The sequence below is a fragment of the Papio anubis genome, chromosome 1 (assembly GCF_008728515.1).
Source record: "Papio anubis isolate 15944 chromosome 1, Panubis1.0, whole genome shotgun sequence".
Taxonomy (NCBI): Eukaryota; Metazoa; Chordata; class Mammalia; order Primates; family Cercopithecidae; genus Papio; species Papio anubis.
Window position 1 is genome coordinate 33,523,821 of NC_044976.1, and position 18,058 is coordinate 33,541,878.

General features: G+C 37.7%; 1 protein-coding gene and 1 pseudogene across 7 annotated transcripts in view; both read left to right on the forward strand.

The window, feature by feature from the left end:
* Window positions 1-18,058, forward strand: part of ZMYM4 (zinc finger MYM-type containing 4) — a 159,101-nt gene that overhangs the window by 72,499 nt on the left and 68,544 nt on the right. The window lies entirely within an intron of this gene.
* LOC103883564 lies at window positions 16,418-18,050 on the forward strand (annotated as a pseudogene).

The window sequence follows — 18,058 nt, forward strand, 5'->3', positions numbered from 1 at the left end:
AGGAAAGACTGCAGTTTTATCCATTTACATTTCTGTTACTGGTTAAAGTTGTGGTCACCTCACATCTGGCCAACACTTGATTTATTAGACTTTTAATCTTTGTCAGTATGGAGGATATAACATGAACTTCATTTTGTCTTTAATTTGCATTTCCTTGTTAATAATTAGTTGAACATTTTTTCATGTTTATTGGGTATTTAAAATGTTTTTTGTGAAATGCCTGTTACATTAAATCTATTACCCACTTGCTATTAGTTTTTTTCTTATTGAATTGTAGGTGTTCTCTACATGTTCTGAACAATAAACTTACCAGTTATAGATGGTGCGAATAAGCTTCTCATTCATATCTTATGTCTTCATAAAATCTTTGCATATGCAGAAGTTAATTGATTTTAATGTAGTTGAACGATAATAAATATATCAGTCTTTTCCTTTATGGTTTATATTTTAACCCCCATTTTATTTAGGAAAAATTTCCTGGGCTGAGATCAGGAAGAGCAATTATAGTTTGCCCTTTGTATCCATGGGTTCCGCATCTGCAGATTCAACCAATCATGGATCAAAAATATTTGGAAAAAAGTACTGACGATTGCATTTGCTCTGAACATATACAGGCTTCTTTTTCTTGTCATTATTCCCTAAACAATACAATATGACAACTATTTACATAGCATTCACATTATATTAAGTTCTTTTTTTCTTTTTTTTTTGAGATGGAGTTTCACTCTTGTCGCCCAAGCTGGAGTGCAGTGGCGTGATCTTGGCTCACTGCTACCTCTGCCTCCTGGGTTCAAGCAATTCTCCTGCCTCAGCCTCCTGAGTAGCTGGGATTATAGGCACCTGCCACCACACCCAGTTGATATTTGTATTTTTAGCAGAGATGGGGTTTCACCACATTGGCCAGGATGGTCTCAAACTCCTGACCTCAGGTGATCTGCCTGCCTTGGTCTCCCAAAGTGCTGGGATTACAGGTATGAGCCCGTAATGTTAAGTTCTATAAGTAACCTAGAGATGAATTAAAGTATATGGGAGGATGTGTATAGGTTATATGCAAATACTATTCCATTTTATATAAGGGACTTGAGCATCTGTGGGTTTTGAGTGTGGTTGGGAGGGGTGTCCTAGAACCAGTGCCCCATGGATATAGAGGGTTGAATGTATATTATTTCCTAAAATCTTTATTGATTTTGCCTTTCACATGTAGCTTTTGAATTACCCTACACTAATTTTTTATATGGTGTGGAGTAGGGAACTAATTTTATTTACTATTATAAGGCTAATAAATTACCTTACTCACCAGCATCTATCAAATACTACCTCCTTTCTCCATTAAGATGCAAAGTTACTCTGTAATTATATCTGTAGGCATTTCCCCACATTCTCAGTTAATGCTTTCTTGGACTGTTTGTTTGTTTATTCCTGTGACAGTACCAAGGTGTTCTAATGAATTGAGCTGTATAATAATTCTTAATGATCTGACGGGACATGTTCCTGAAAATTTTTCTTCAGGAATGTTTTGCCTATTCTTGCCCATGTTTCCATTAGAAATATCTTGGGAAGTTTCTGACAGAACAAAATCAAATAACAAAAATTTGTTGGGAATTTTATTGAATTATCATGAATGTGTAGATCAACTGAAAGAGAAGTGGCATTGTGTCTTTCTATCCATGAAGTTGGTATGTCTTTGTATTTTTTTAAATCTTCATTGTCTTTGAATAAAATTTTGTAATTTACTCTGTAAAGCAGCAGTCCCCAACCTTTTTTGGCACTAGGGACCCGTTTTGTGAAGACAGTTTTTCCATGGACCCAGGTGTCAGGGGGAGAGGGAGGATGGTTTTGAGATGATTCAAGCACATTACATTTGTTGTGTACTTTATTTCTATTATTATTAGATTGTAATATATAATGAAAATAATTATACAGCAAATTATAATGTAGAATCAGTGGAAGCCCTGGTCTTGTTTTCCTGCAACTAGATGGTCCCATCTGGGAGTGATGGGAGATAAGTGACAGATCATTAGGCATTAGATTCTCATAATAAACAGGCAGCCTAGATCCCTTACATGCATAGTTCACAGTGGGGTTTGCGCTTCTATGAGAATTTAATGCTGCTGTTGATATGATAGGAGGCACAGCTCAGGTGGTAATGCAAGCTATGGGGAGTGACTGTAAATACAGATGAAGCTTTGCTTGCTTGTGGGATGCTGACCTCCTGCTGTGTGGCCCAGTTTCTTACAGGCCATAGACTGGTACTGGTCTGTGGCCTGGGGTTTGGGTACCCCTGCTATAAAGGATTATCATGCAAGCTCATTATATTTTAGCATTTAAGTTTTATTTAATTGGATGTAGGGCAAGGTTGGGGTCCACTTTTATTCCTTAGATGGGCAGCCTGTTGTGCTACCATATACATAGTTTTATCTTTTCATCAAAATAGTTAATCTTTTTATCACTGAACTGAATTAGCACCACTGAGATATATTTAAAGTTCTATATATATTGGGATCTATTTTTGGAATTTCTATTACATTCTATTAATATATGTTTATATTGGTGCCATATTCATTTTTATTATTTGTATATTTATTTGAAGGAGTATTTTTAAATTACTGTGTATTTATTGGCTTTGTGGTATAGATGTTTATCTGCTGGGTCAAGCCACTGTCTCAGTTTTATTTTTTGTAATTTTTGCTTTCCATTAAACCACTAAATTTTAACATGATTTTATACACTTTCCAAAAATATTTTGTTGGAATTCTAATTGAAAATGCATACATGTACATATTACTTTTGGACAGAATCAGTATTTTTATTATGTATTTGTTCTTGCATGCAATAAGAACAATAAGCCCAAATCTTAGCATACAGATCTTATTTTATGCCATTCACTAACATTTTATTTTCAAGTAATATTTATTGTGCTTTTTCTGGTATCAGTTGTTCTTTAGTACTTTGACAAATGTAAACATTTTTATTTTTTGTATTAAAAATGTTTTTTCATTTCTAGATTCTTATTGCAAGAATAGTCAGGGTGTTACTTAATTGCCTTATTAAATCTAGTAGGCTTTTAAAATAAATTTGAGTCTGTAGTTATCCATTCATAAAGCCATATCATCTAAAACTATTTTATTCCTTTTTTCCAGCTTGTTCAGATTATATAATTGTACTGTTTTGCTAAAATTTATAGGACTTCATTAAATATTAAAGTAGTAGTGACTTGACTAATTATTGATTCTAAGTAAAGTAGTTAATTTGTAGCATTTTGTCATTGGGGACTGATTGTAGTTGGTTTCTGTCAAATAGGCTTAGGCTTTATTACATTAAAAAATATATATTCCCATTCTACCTTGAGGAATGGCTGAATGATATTAGTATTTATATATTGCTAGATTCAGTTTGCTAATATTTTCATGATCAAGTTTGTGTTAAGATTGGAGTTGTAGCTTCATTAAATTTTTATACAGTTAATCACTGAAATCATCTGGACCTAGATATTTCTTGGTGTGAAGGTTTAAAATTCTGAATTCACTTTCTTTAATAGATACAGCATTTAAAGAATTTTATGTTTCATCTTGTGTTTGTTTTTGGTAGGTTGTCTTTTTCAAGGCATTTGTCTGTTTAATTTTTGTTGTTGTTATTTTTAGACAGGATCTTGCTGTGTTTCAGGCTGAAGTGCAGTGGCATGACCTCAGCTCACCGCAGCCCCCATCTCTCTTGATCAAGTGAGCCTCCCATCTCACCCTCCCCAGTAGCTGGGACCACAGGCATGTGCCACCATGCCTGGCAATTTTGTTTTATTTTTATTTTTTGTAGAGAGAAGGTGTTGCCTAGGCTGGTCTCGAACTCCTGGGCTCAAGCAATCCTCCTGCCTTGGCCTCCCAAAGTGCTGGGATTACACTGCTCTTGGCCTCCATTTCATTTAAGTCGCCCCTGTCTTTGGAACTGTAGCTGTTTTGTGGTGGATGGAAAGTGGCATCTCATTGTTTTAATATGTATTTCCTTGGTAACCAATGGTGTTGAGCATTTTTCAGAGTACTTATGGGCCTTTCCTAAATGTTGTTTTGTGAAGTGTATGTTTGAATTTTTGTCCATCTTAAATTTTGTTTGTCTTCTTTTTATGAAGTTATAAGGATCTTTTTTTTTGTCGTTGTCGTCGTTGTTGAGACAGGGTCTCAGTCAGTTGCCCAGGATGGAGTGCAGTGGTGTGATCATGGCTCACTGCAACCTTGATTTTCTGGGCTCAGGTGATCTTCCCACCTCAGCCTCCTGAGTAGCTGGGACCATAGGCACATGCCACCACACCCAGCTACTTTTTTGTTTTTTCTTTTTGTACTTTTTTGTAGAGACAGGGTTTCACCATGTTGCCCAGGCTGGTAGCGAACTCCTGGCCTCAAGCGACCTGCCCGCCTCAGCCTCCCAAATTACTGGGACTACAGGCATGAGAATCCTGAGCCTGGCACAGGATTCTTTATGTATAATAGTTTGGATACAAGTCTCTGTCATATAGATCAATAGATAGACTGATAGAAACAGAGGGGGCTATCTCTGTGTCTGTCTCCATCAATCTAAATCTGTATATCTCCATATCCACCCATCCGTCTATGCATTCATCTGTTCTTTGGATTGCCTTTTTGTTGTATTGATGGTGTCCTTTGAACAACACAAATTTTTAATATTGATGGAACCCAATTTTATTATTATCTTTTTATGGTCTATGCTGTGTTCTAAGAAATCTGTCATAAGATCATAAAAATTTTTACTTGCTTTTTTCTGGAAACATTATAGTTTAAGCTTAGCTTTTATGTTTAAGTTGATGATCCATTTCAAGTTTCTGTATGTAGTATAATATAAGAGTAAAAATAAATCTTTTTGTATATGGATATCCAGTTGTATCAGTAATATTTGTTGAAGACTTTTTTTTTTATTGATTTACCTTGGCACTTTTGTGGAAAGTCTCTTGACCAATGTGTTTGAGTCTATTTTTGGACTTTTCTATTCCACAAATCCGTATGGTTATCCTTAGGCCAATATCACACTGTCTTGGTTAATTTAGCTTTATATGAAATCAGAAGTTTGGCCAGGCACGGTGGCTCACACCTGTAATCCCAGCACTTTGGGAGGCCAAGGCCAGTGGATTCCTGAGGTCAGGAGTTCGAGACCAGCCTGGCCAACATGGTGAAACCCCGTCTCTACTAAAAATACAAAAATTAGCCGGGCGTGGTGGCAGATGCCTGAAATCCCAGCTATTTGGGAGGCTGAGATAGGAGAGTAGCCTGAACCCGGGAGGCGAAGGTTGCAGTCAGTCAAGACTGGGCCATTGCACTCCAGCCTGGGCAACAAGAGCGAAACTCCATCTCAAAATAAATAAATAAATAGGCCGAGCGTGGTGGCTCATGCCTGTAATCCCAGCACTTCGGGAAGCTGAGGCAGGCAGATCACAAGGTCAGGAGATCGAGACCATTCTGGCTAACACAGTGAAACCCTGTCTCTACTAAAAATACAAAAAAAATTAGCAAGTCGTGGTGGCACACTCCTGTAGTCCCAGGTACTTGGGAGGCTGAGGCAGGAGAATCACTTGAACCTGGGAGGCAGAGGTTGCAGTGAGCCGAGAGTGCGCCACTGCGTTCCAACCTGGGTGACAGAGTGAGACTCCGTCTGAAAAATAAATACATAAGTAAAGATATTTCTTTATCTTTAAAGAAATCTTAAATAAGTAAAAATCTTAAGTAGAAATCTTAAATAAAGATTATTTATTAATAATCAGGTGTTCTAAGTCATTATTTTTCACAGTTGGTTTGCTACCCTAGATCTTCTACATTTCCATATACGTTTTAGAAGCAGATTGTCAGTTTCTACCAAAAAGCTTACTGGAGTTTCTGTTGGGGTTGTGTTGGGTCTGTAGATAAGTTTAGGGAGAATTGATATCTAAATAGTAATAAATCTTTCAGTTCATGAGCATGATGTGTCTTTTAGTTTATTTAGGTCTTCTTTGATTTTACTTAATGTTTTGTTGTTTTCCAAGTATAGATCTTGTACCTATTTTGTTATATCCATAGATATTTCAAATTAGGCAATTATAAATGAAGTTTTTAAAAAATTAAATATATTTTGTTGAGTTATAACTTCTAGATAATAAAATTTATTTTAAAAGCATTTGAATTTGAACTTTTCACTTTGAAATAATTTCAGACTTTAAATATTAGTATAAGTCATCTAGTTCTGTTTTTTTTTAAAAAATTGTTTTGGCATGGCCAGGCACGGTGGCTCACGCCTGTATTCCCAGCAGTTTGGGAGGCCGAGGTGGGTAGATCATGAAGTCAGGAGTTCAAGACCAACCTGGCCAGCATGGTGAGACCCCGTCTCTATTAAAAATACAAAAATTAGCTTCCAGCATGGTGAGACCCCGTCTCTATTAAAAATACAAAAATTAGCTTCATGTGGTGGCGGGCACCTGTAATCTCAGCTACTTAGGAGGCTGAGGCAGAGAATTGCTTGAACCCAGGAGGCGGAGGTTGCAGTGAGCTGAGATTGTGCGACTGCACTCCAACCTGGGCGACGGAGCAAGACTCTGTCTCAAAAAATAAATAAATAAATAATGAATTGTTTTGGCTTTTCATGTCTCTTGTAGTTACACATACATTTTAGAGTCAATGTGTACATTTTAGAATAATCCACAGAGATTTTGGAGTTACATTAAATCTCTAGATTACTTTGGGGGAAAATTAACACCTTAAGTATATATAGTCTTTCCATAAGCATGGAAAATTTCTTTTTCCTTTTTTTTTTTTTTTGAGACAGTCTTGCCCTGTTGCCCAGGCTGGAGTGGAGTGGCGCTATCTGGGCTCACTGCAACCTCTACCTCCTGGGTTCAAGCGATTCTTGTGCCTCAGCCTCCTGAGTAGCTGGAATTACAGGTGTGTGCCACCGTGCCTGACTAATTTTTATATTATTAGTAGAGATGGGGTTTCTCCATGTTGGCCAGGCTGATCTTGAACTCCTGGCCTCAAGTGATCCACCTGCCTTGACCTCCCTAAGTGCTGAGATTACAGGTGTAAGCCCCTGCGCCCAGCTGCTGGGATCTTTATTACAATATTGAGTAGAAGTGGTGAGAGGAGAGACTTTTAACTTTTTTTTTCAACTTAGGGGGAAAGGATTCAGTCTTAAACTATTAAGTAGGCCATGAGATGTTGATTTTTTTTTTTTATAGATGCCCTCTCTCAGATCAAAGACCTCCTTTTCTCTTTTTAGTTTACTGAAAGATATTTCCATGAATGAGTATTAAGTTTTATCAGTTGCTTTTTTTCTACTGAGATGACCAGGTTATTTTTTCCTTTAATGTGTTAATATGAAGATGAACTTTAAAATATTAAACTCACTTTGCATTTATGGGATAAATCTTATGTTTTATGTGTTTCTATATTTAATTTGCCAATATTTTAAGTATTTATGCTAATGTTTTAAGCACCTATGTTTGTGAAAGATACTGGCGTGTATTTTTCATGTAATGTGTTTTCCTGGTTTTAGTTCCAGGGCAATATTGGCCGTGTAAAATTAGGAAGTGTTCCTTTCTCATATTTGCTTAAAGAGTTCATATAAGATGGGTTATTATTTCTTAAGTGTTTTATTTACTCACTTCACTAGTGGAGACATCTGGGCCTGGGGCTTTTCAGATTTTCTATTTCTTCCATGTCAGTTCTGGTAATTTTCACCTTTGAAGCCATTTCTCTGTCTGCACAGTCAGAGTCTGCATCATCATGGAAGTGTTCTGTCTGTACACAGTGAAAGTATGGTAGCCACTGGTACTGTGACTGTTGAGCACTTGAAATGTGATGAGTGCAGAACTGAAGTTTTAGTTTAACTACATTTATTGCTTCTCTGCCTCTTGGCTAAGATCAAGTGTAATTTAATTAGAATTAAGTTTAAATAGTCACAAGTGTCATGTGGCTACTGTGTTGCATATCACAAAGCTAAACTGTCATTTATTTTTGTAAAGTTGTTAATCATTCTTATGTATTACCATCAAGTTAATATTTTAAACTGTATGGCCCTCCAGTTGTTTATAATATTTTCTTAGTTTATTTTTAATTTCTATAAAATCTGTAGTCCTTATTTCTTTCCTGGTATTGGTAATGTGTATCCTCCCCCAGTCCCTGTAGTAGTATTATTATTATTTAAAGACAGGGTTTTACTCCTGTTGCCCAGGCTCTAGAGCACAATGGTGCGATCTTGACTCACTGCCATCTCTGTCTCTCAGGCTCAAGCGATTCTCCAGCCTCAGCTTCCTGAGTAGCTGGGATTACAGGTGCATGCGACTTCACCGGCTAATTTTTGTATGTTTTGTAGAGATGAGGTTTCACCATGCTGCCCAGGCTGGCCTTGAATTCCTGGGCTCAATCAATCCGCGTGCCTCGGCCTCCCAACGTGCTGGGATTACAACCGTGAGCCACTGTACCCAGCCTCGTATATTACTTCTTAAAAATATGTTTAAAACCTTTAATTGTAGTAAAATATACATAAAATGAAATTTACCATCTTCACCATTTTTAAGTGTACAGTTCAGTAGCATTAACTGTTTACATTGTTGTACAATCAGTCTCTAGAATGCTTTTCATCTTGCAAAACTGAAACTGTACACCCAATTTCCCAACTCGAAATTTCTCTCTTCTTTCAGCCTGTGGCAATCACTCTTCTACTTTGTCTTTATGAATTCAGTTACTCTGAATCTTATGTAAGTGGAATCATACAGTATTTATCTTTATTTGGGCTGATTTTACTTAGCATAATGTCTGCAAAGTTCATCCATTTTGTAATATGCATCAGAATTCCTTTCCTTTTTAAGGCTGAATAATATTCCATTGTGTGTATATGCCACATTTTATCTGTTTATCTGTAGTTGGACACTTGGGTTTCTTCCACCTTTTAGCTATTGTGGATAAGGCTGCTATGGACATGGGAGCACAGATAATCTCTTTGAGATCCTGCTTTCAGTTCTTTTGAGGGTCATATGATAATTCTATTTTTAAATTTTTTTGTGGAACTGCCACTGTTTTCCATAGCAACTGCACCATGTTAAATCATTTGCATTTATAGTGCACAAGGTTTTACATTTCTCTACATCTTTGCCAACACTTGTTCCCTCTCTCCCTCCTTCCCTTCCCTCCTTTCCCTTCCTTCCTTTCCTTTCCCCTCTGTTGTCTTCCCTTCCCTTTCCTTTCCCTTCCTAACTTCTTTCCTTTCTTCCTTCTGTCCTTCTGTCCCTCCGTCCCTCTGTCCCTTTTCCTCTTCTTTTCTTTCTTGATTAATAGCCATCTTACTGGGTCCAAGGTGGTATGTCATTGTGGTTTCGATACACTTTTCTCTAAGGATTTGTGATGTTGAGCATCTTTTCATGTGCTTATTGGTTGTTTATATTTTTCTCTTTTTTAAATAGTCTTTGTCTAGATGTTTATCAATTTTTTTCCAAAAATCTTTCTTTTGGTTTTATTAATTTTTCTCTGTTAATGATCCATCTTTTATTACATAGATTGTGTTCTTTATTGTACCTTCTACTTTGGGTTTAATTTGATTGAGTAAATTCTTATTTTAGGTCTGATGTTCTCTTTGTTTTCAGCCTTTTCTTTTTCTCTCTCTGTGCTTCTGTCTGTATAGTTTTTATTACCCTGTCTTCCTCTTTTGCTATTATTTTTTTTTTGTATTGTCAAATCTATTAACCCATCTAGTAAATTTTCATTTTAGATACTGTATTTGTTAGTTCCGGAAGTTCCTTTTTTAAAAAATATATTTTCAGGCCAGGGGCAGTGGCTCATGCCTGATCCCAGCACTTTGGGAGGCCAAGGCAGGTGGGTCACTTGAGGTCAGGAGTTCGAGAGCAGCCTGGCCAACATGATGAAACCCCGTCTCTACTAAAAATACAAAAAATTAGACAGGTGTGGTGGCAGGCGCCTGTAATCCCAGCTACTCAGGAGGATGAGGCATGAGAACCCCTTTAACCTGGGAAGCAGAGATTGCACTGGGCCAAGATCATGCCACTGCACTCCAGCCTGGGTGACAGAGCGAGAGGTGTCTCAAAAAAAAAACTAAAATACATATATACACACACACACACACGTATAATAAATATATATATTACATACATATATGTAAATTACATATATAAATTTTGTATGTATATTACACATATGTAAATATATATTTATATTATATATATTATGTATATATATTTTCTGCTTTTCTCTTTATCCATTTCATGTTTTCCTTGGTTGTTTTTTCTTTAAGGAGTGTTGAACTTTGTTCTGACATGCAGTTAGTTTAGATTAGCTTGATCTTTTTGAGACTTGTTTTTTAACCTTGTGAGGGCAGCTCTAGGGTTGTCTTTACTGTAGTTTAGCCCTATTTTTTTTTTCTCCCTTTAAAAGATAGGGTCTCGGCCAGGCATGGTGGCTCACGCCTGTAATCTCAGCACTTTGGGAGACCAAGGTAGGTGGATCACCTGAAGGCAGGAGTTCGAGACCAGCCTGGCTAACATGGCGAAACCCCATCTCTACTAAAAATACAAAAATTGTCCATGCGTGTTGGCGGCCGTCTGTAGTCCCAGCTACTCGGGAGGCTGTGACAGGAGAATCGCTTGAATCCAGGAGGCGGAGGTTGCAGTGAGCCGAGATTGTGCCACTGCACTCCAGTCTGGGCAACAGAGCAAGACTCTATCTCAGAAAAAAAAAAAAAAATGATAGGGTCTCACTCTGTTGTCCAGGCTGAAGTGCAGTGACATAATCATAGCTGACTGCAGCCGAGACCTCTTGAGCTCAAGCAGTTCTCCTTCCTCAGTCTTCTGAGTAGCTGAGATTACAGGCACGGACTGCCATGCCCAACTATCTTTAAATTTTTACTAGAGATGAAATATCGCTCTATGTTGCTCGGGTTGGTCTTGAACTTCTGGGCTCCAGCGATCTGCCCACTTCAGCCTCCCAAATTACTAGGATTACAGGTGTGAGCCACAGCATCCAGCTAGCCCTATTCTTAATGTGTGACATTTCAGAGGGCTTTACTGATTGTCCCAGGTGTTTGACAAGGTCTCTTTTTCTTCTTTTTAAGTAGACTTTACTTTTTAGAGCAATTTTAGGTTCATAACAAAATTAAGTGGGAAGTACAGAAAGTTTTCCTATCTCCCCTCCTTACTACCCAGCCTCCCTCACTATGGACATCCTGAATTGTAGTAGTTTGTTTGTTATAATTGAAGAACCTACATTGAGATATATTGTCATCACTCAATTACCATAGTGTACATTAGGGTTATTCTTGGTATTGGTCATTCCATGGGTTTTGACAAATGTATAATGACCTGTATCCACCATTATAGTATGTGTCATAGAGAATAGTTTCACTGCCCTAGAAATCCTCTGTGCTTCACTTTTTCATCCCTCATTTCCCCTAACCCCTGTCAATCACTGGCCTGTTTACTGTCTCCATCAGTTTGCCTCTTCCAGAATGTCTTGTTGAAATTATACAGTATGTAGTCCTTTGAAATCGGCTTCTTTGACTTAGTAATGTGTATTTAAGTTTCTTTCATGGGTTGGTAGCTTTCTTTTTTTTTAAGCCCCGAATAATATTTCATTGTGTGATTGTGCCAGTTCACTTAGTGACAAGGTCTCATCATTCAGGTTAATCAGATTTCAAAAGTCTCCTCATCTTTGTATCAACACTGGTAATTTTCTGCTTGTAGTTCCCTGATAGTAGTTCTGTTCCTAGTGAGGATTTCACTCAGTGCATGTGTAGATTACTATTCAGCCAAATAATTTTTAGTGCTCTTTCTCTGTGCATTTGTCTTTTCTCTGGTAATATGTCTTGCAGATACCAGCTGCTGCAGCTTTCTCCAGCTTCTGCCTCTAGTCTTCTTGGCTTAGTGAGACTGCTGTGCTTTGTTTTGAATTTTCTCTTTCTTTACTGGTGTTTGCTACATGTTCCCAGGCTTTGGTGAACCTAGGGCTGACTTCATTTGTTTCCTTTTTCTCCATGATCACAATCTTGTGTTACTTCTCATCCATAGACTGAAAAGAGGTATTTCATATTTTGTTTGATTTTTTTAGTTATTAGCAGCAGGAGGGTTATTTTGGAACCAGTACTGCACCATGGTGGCTGGAAGTGGAATGTTTTATGATCAGTCTTCAATATTGTAACTAGTGCCTAACTTACAATTTCTGTATGATTTTGAATTTAACTCAGAAATAGTTCTATAGAGGCCAGACTTTGTGACTCACACCTATCATCCCAGCCCTTTGGGAAGCTGAGGTGGGCAGATCACCTGAGATCAGAAGTTCGAGACCAGCCTGGCCAATATGGTGAAACCCTGCCTCTACTAAAAACACAAAAATTAGCTGGGCGTGATGGCATATGCCTGTAATCCCAGCAACTGAGGGAGCTGAGGCAGGAGAATCACTTGAACCTAGGAGGCGGAGGTTGCAGTGAGCCAAGATCATGCCACTGTACTCCAGCCTGGGTCACAAAGTGAGACTCCATCTCAAAAAAAAAAAAAAAAAAAAAGGGAAGAAAGAAATAGTTCTATAGATAATTTCCCTACGTAACTTTCTAAGCCTATGTAACTCAATATTATTTCTCTACCATAACGCCAGTTGTACTGTGTGAACCACACATAGCAACATTTCTATAGATGGAGTGTTAGCAAACCTTTTTCCTAAAGGGCCAAATAGTAAATATTTAAGCTTTCTTGGCTGTGACCAACAAATACGACTTTTTTGCATTCTCCTTATCCTTCTTTTTATGACCTTTTAAAAATGTAAAATCATTCTTAGCTTAGAGCCATCCAGAAATAGGCCCTGGATAAAATTGTTTAAGTAGGACTTCCTCTATATATATGTATTTATTTTGAGATGTAGTTTTGCTCTTGTCACCTAGGCTGGAGTGCAGTGGTGCTATCGCGACTCACTGCAACCTCCACCTCCTGGGTTCAGGCAGTTCTCCTGCCTCAGCCTCCCGAGTAGCTGGTATTACAGGCGCACACCACCACACCTGGCTATTATTTGTATTTGTAGTAGAGACAGGGTTTCACCATGTTGGCCAGGTTGGTCTCGAACTCCTGACCTCAGGTAATCCACCGGCCTCAGCCTTCCAAAGTGCTGCGATTACAGGCGTGAGCCACTGCACCCAGCCTTTTATTTTTATTTTCAAAAAAATCTCTATTGACCATTTTTGCAGATAGTATGAACTCTAGCAGAAGTGGTCTATTCTGTTAATGAACTTATCAGAGTAAAAAAATGAGGTTGTTTTAAACTTACTGATGCCATTGAGGGAAAAAAAGTACAAGTTACCCTGTCTCTACAGTTGTAAAGCCCTTAATAAAGGAATATTTTAACATTGCTTTCTTTCTTTCTTTTTTTCCTGGATTATGAGTGGTGGGGTTAAAAATTAGGTTTAGGGCTTGTACAGATTCTTGTTTATCTGAATAGAAAGGGGTATCAGCTAAATCTGCTGTGACAAGAGAGAAGGTGAAAATACAGATTTTTGTTTTCTAAGTAACAGAACTATGTTACAGAAAGTTTGGAATTAGAAGGAAGAATCGTAGGAATGCTTATGGGGCTAAAGATTGGAGTACAGTTGGGTAGTTGGTACTGTCTCCCCATATCTCTGTCGTATTGTGCTTCTGCAATTATTGGCAAAAATGACTTTTGTATTTATTATTTTATTTAAATATTATGTTATTCTGCTTACAAAAGTAATATGCTCTTTGAAATACTGACATGTAATAAGATACGAAAATTTTACTCAGTAAGATGATAGTTTATTACAGTGATGTGCTTCAGTTTTAATAGACTTTTGACAGTTTTTAGGTAATTGCTGAATGTTTCATCAGTTTATAGATATCTCTAATCTTCTTGATCATTGCTGCCAGAACACTAGAAATAACAGGGATCATTCTAAAAAGTAAAGTCTGTTGTAGTAGTTCTCATATTGAAAAACAATTATTTGTTTTATAAAATGGTTTATACTGTACTTCAAATTCATAATTTTTAAAGCCTTAGTGCATAAGTTGACTATTAAAGTTGGTAAAAATAAAATTCATTTCTATCAGCAATGTATCAAGTTTCAGTATTTATCACCTTTTGGTAAGCTATAAAATCAGATTGATCTAAATATTCACTGGTTTCAAACTTTAAAAAATATTTGAAACACTGTTAGAAATATATTTTACATTGAGACATGTAGATGTGTATCTCTGTGTGTACACAAACATTTCTTGTAGCATTGCTTATTGTCATTCTATATGATACACTTCGCTTTCTGTTCTAACCCATTAAAAAAATACTGGTTCCTTAATGTGTCCATCCCTGCAACTTGAAAGAAGACTGAGTTACTACATTGTAGTTATTATCCCATTCTCAGGTAGAGTTTTCGTTTGGTTATTGCTGTATTAATAACTATGATTCTTTTTCAGTTTAGGAATACATAAGACTTAACCATTTTTCTATTATTGTAAATGTGCTCTGATAAGAATCAGGGTCTGTCACTAAAGGAGAAAACTAGAGTGGCTGTTGAGGAGCATCTAGTAGTTTTAGACACAGCCACACAATTCAGCATACTTACCAGGATTTATTGTGTTTGTTCCCAAACTTTATTAGTACTCGGCATTGTAGTTATATAAGTTTACTTGTACATTTTTTTACACTAGTGAAATGTTACTTTGAAAAGTAAACTGTTGCTTCTGTGAAAATGTGAATGCTTTAGAAAAACTAAGCAAATCAGTAAAAACATGGATGTGCAAGTGTCTTTACTTTCTCCCTCCATTTTAAAGAAACTCAGATTGCAGTCATGAAGATGGCCTATATGGTTGTGATTTATTTATTTTTATTTCATTTTTTTTGAGATGGAGTCTCCCTCTGTTGCCCAGTCTGGAGTGCAGTGGTGTGATCTTGGCTCACTGCAACCTCCATCTCCTGGGTTCAAGCAATTCTCGTGCCTCAGCTTCCTGAGTGGCTGGGATTACAGGCATGCACATGGCTAATTTTTGTATTTTTAGTAGAGACGGAGTTTTGCCCTGTTGGCCAGGCTTATCTCGAACTCCTGACCTCAAGTGATCTGCCTGCCTCAGCCTCCCTAAGTGCTGGGATTACAGGTGTGAGCTATGGTGTCCCGCCTGTGGTTTAGCTAAGAAAGACATATTAGCATAGCCATTATGAAAATCTTAACTGATATTAAATGATTGGTAAATGTGCTTTTGTATGTCCAAGTAAAAATAAGCGTTTAAGGCATTTATATTTCATTTTTAATGATTCTTGGCTTTGACTGTTGAATTACATTGTGTTCTTATAAAGGGGTTTTTATTATTTAGGAAATTATATTTTTTTGAGTAGCAGTAATAGTCAGATCATCTCTTAGAAATGTTTCTGTGACAGTGGCCAAGCACGGTGGCTCATGCCTATAATCCTAGCACTTTGGGAGGCTGAGATGGGCAGGTCACTTGAGGTCAGGGGTTCGAAACTAGCCTGGCCAACATGGTGAAACCCTGTCTCTACTAAAAATACAAAAAAATCATCCAGGCATGGTGGTGGGCACCTGTAATCCCAGCTGCTTGGGAGGCTGAGGCAGGAGAATTGCTTGAACCTGGGAGGCAGAGGTTGCAGTGAGCTGAGATCATACCACTGCACTCCAGCCTGGGAGACAGAGCAAGACTCTGTCTTTAAAAAAAAAAAAAAAAAAAAAAATTTCTGTAGCAAAGCAAAGTGCTTTTATTTAAAACAAACTGCAATTACCTTGTTTTTGTTTTTCATTTTTTAATTTATATAATTTTTGTTTGTTTTTCATTTTTTAATATATATATTTATTTTAAAGACAGAGTCTCTGTCACCCAGGCTGGAGTTCAGTGGCGTAATCATAACTCACTGCAGCCTTGAACTCTAGGCTCAAGTGATCCTCCTGCCTCAGCTTCTTGAGTAGCTGGTACTACAGGTGCGTGCCACCATGCCTGGCTTGTTTTTAAATTTTATTTGTAGAGACGAGGTCTCATGCTATGTTGCCCAAGCTGATCTGAAACTCCTGGGCTCAAGTGATCTTCCTGACTCCATCTAAAAAAAGAAAAAAGGTAGTAATCGCAAGGAATTGTTAGAGAACCATGATTTCTAAAGTTGAAATTACTGTTTTTTGTTTTTTGTGTTTTTTTTGAAACGGAGTCTTGCTCTGTTGCCCAGGCTGGAGTGCAATGGAGCGATCTTGGCTCACTGCAACCTTTGCCTCCCAGGTTCAAGTGATTCTCCCACCTCAGCCTCACTAGTAACTGAGATTACAGGCATGTGCCACCACGCCCAGCTGATTTTTGTATTTTTAGTAGAGATGGGGTTTTGCCATGTTGGCTAGGCTGGTCTCGAACTCCTGACCTCAGGTGATCCGCCCACTCCACCATCCCAAGGTGCTGGGATTACAGGCGTGAGCCACCACGCCTGGCCAAAATTACTATTAATACTAGTTTATTTCTGAAAATTATGCTTTGATTAAAAACAAAAATGTGCCCTTCCCCCTCCCAGCGCTGCTGGGCCCGCAGGTCTCTGTTGAGCCGCGGACTCAGGTCTCTCTTCTGCAGGATGGGGTTTGTTAAAGTTATTAAGAATAAGGCCTACTTTAAGACATACCAAGTGAAATTTAGAAGATGACGAGAGGGTAAAACTGATTACTATGCTTGGAAACGCTTGGTGATGCAGAATAAAAATAAATACAAAACCCATAAATACAGGATGATAATTCGTGTAACAAACAGAGGTATCATTTGTCAGATTGCTTATGCCCGTATAGAGGGGGATATGATAGTCTGCGCAGCATATGCAAATGAACTGCCAAAATACGGTGTGAAGGTTGACCTGACAAATTATGCTGCAGCATATTGTATTGGCCTGCTGCTGGCCCGCAGACTTTTGAATAGGTTTGGCATGGACAAGATCTGTGAATGCCAAGTGGAGGTGACTGGTGATGAATACAATGTGGAAAACAGTCATGGTCAGCCAGGTGCCGTTACTTGCTATTTGGATGCAGGCCTTGCCAGAACTAACACTGGCAATAAAGTTTTGGGTGCCCTGAAGAGCGCTGTGGATGGAGGCTTGTCTATCCCTCACAGTACCAAATGACTCCCTGGTTATGATTCTGAAAGCAAGTAATTTAATGCAGAAGTACACCAGAAGCACATCATGGGCCAGGATGTTGCAGATTACATGAACTACTTAATGAAAGAATGGGAAGATGCTTACAAGAAACAGTTCTCTCAATACGTAAAGAACAGCATAACTTCAGACATGATGGAGGAGATGTATAAGAAAGCTCATGCTCCTATACGAGAGAATCCAGTCTATGAAAAGAAGCCCAAGAAAGAAGTTAAAAAGAAGAGGTGGAACCATGCCAAAATATCCCTTGCTCAGAAGAAAGATCGGATAATTCAAAAGAAGGCAAACTTCCTCAGAGCTCAGGAGCGGGCTGCTGAGAGCTACACCAAACAATTTTCTATGAGGATTTTTCAGATAAAGACAATAAACTTTTTGGACAGCAACAACAACAACAAAAAACAAAACCCCCAAAAATAAAAAGGAAAACAAAAATGTGCAGGAGGAATTAATATATTGGAATATTTCACAATATTTATTTATGATAGTTGAATTCCTTAGTTGGTGGTTATACCTTGAAATGTTTGTTGGATATAGCTTAGAAGTATCAGTATACTGCTAAAACAATGACTAAGCATAAGAGGGACAAAGAATGACGGTTGACTTTACCTCGAAGTATGAAATTTACTTTCATTATCAAACAAATATTGTTCTTAAATTACTTAAAATAACTTTATTCTCCTTTGGCAAAATCTAAGTCTATTTGCATTTTACTGATCACAGTCTCTATTACACACAGATTTTCCTCCTGAACTCATTGCTCTTTATTAGAGCTTTCTTGTGAGCATACTACAAAGCTGTAATATTCTCAATCTTAAAAAAAAATCTATTAAAAAAAAAACAAATAGGCCGGGCACAGTGACTTGCACCTATAATTCCAGCATTTTGGGAGGCTGAGGTGGGAGGAT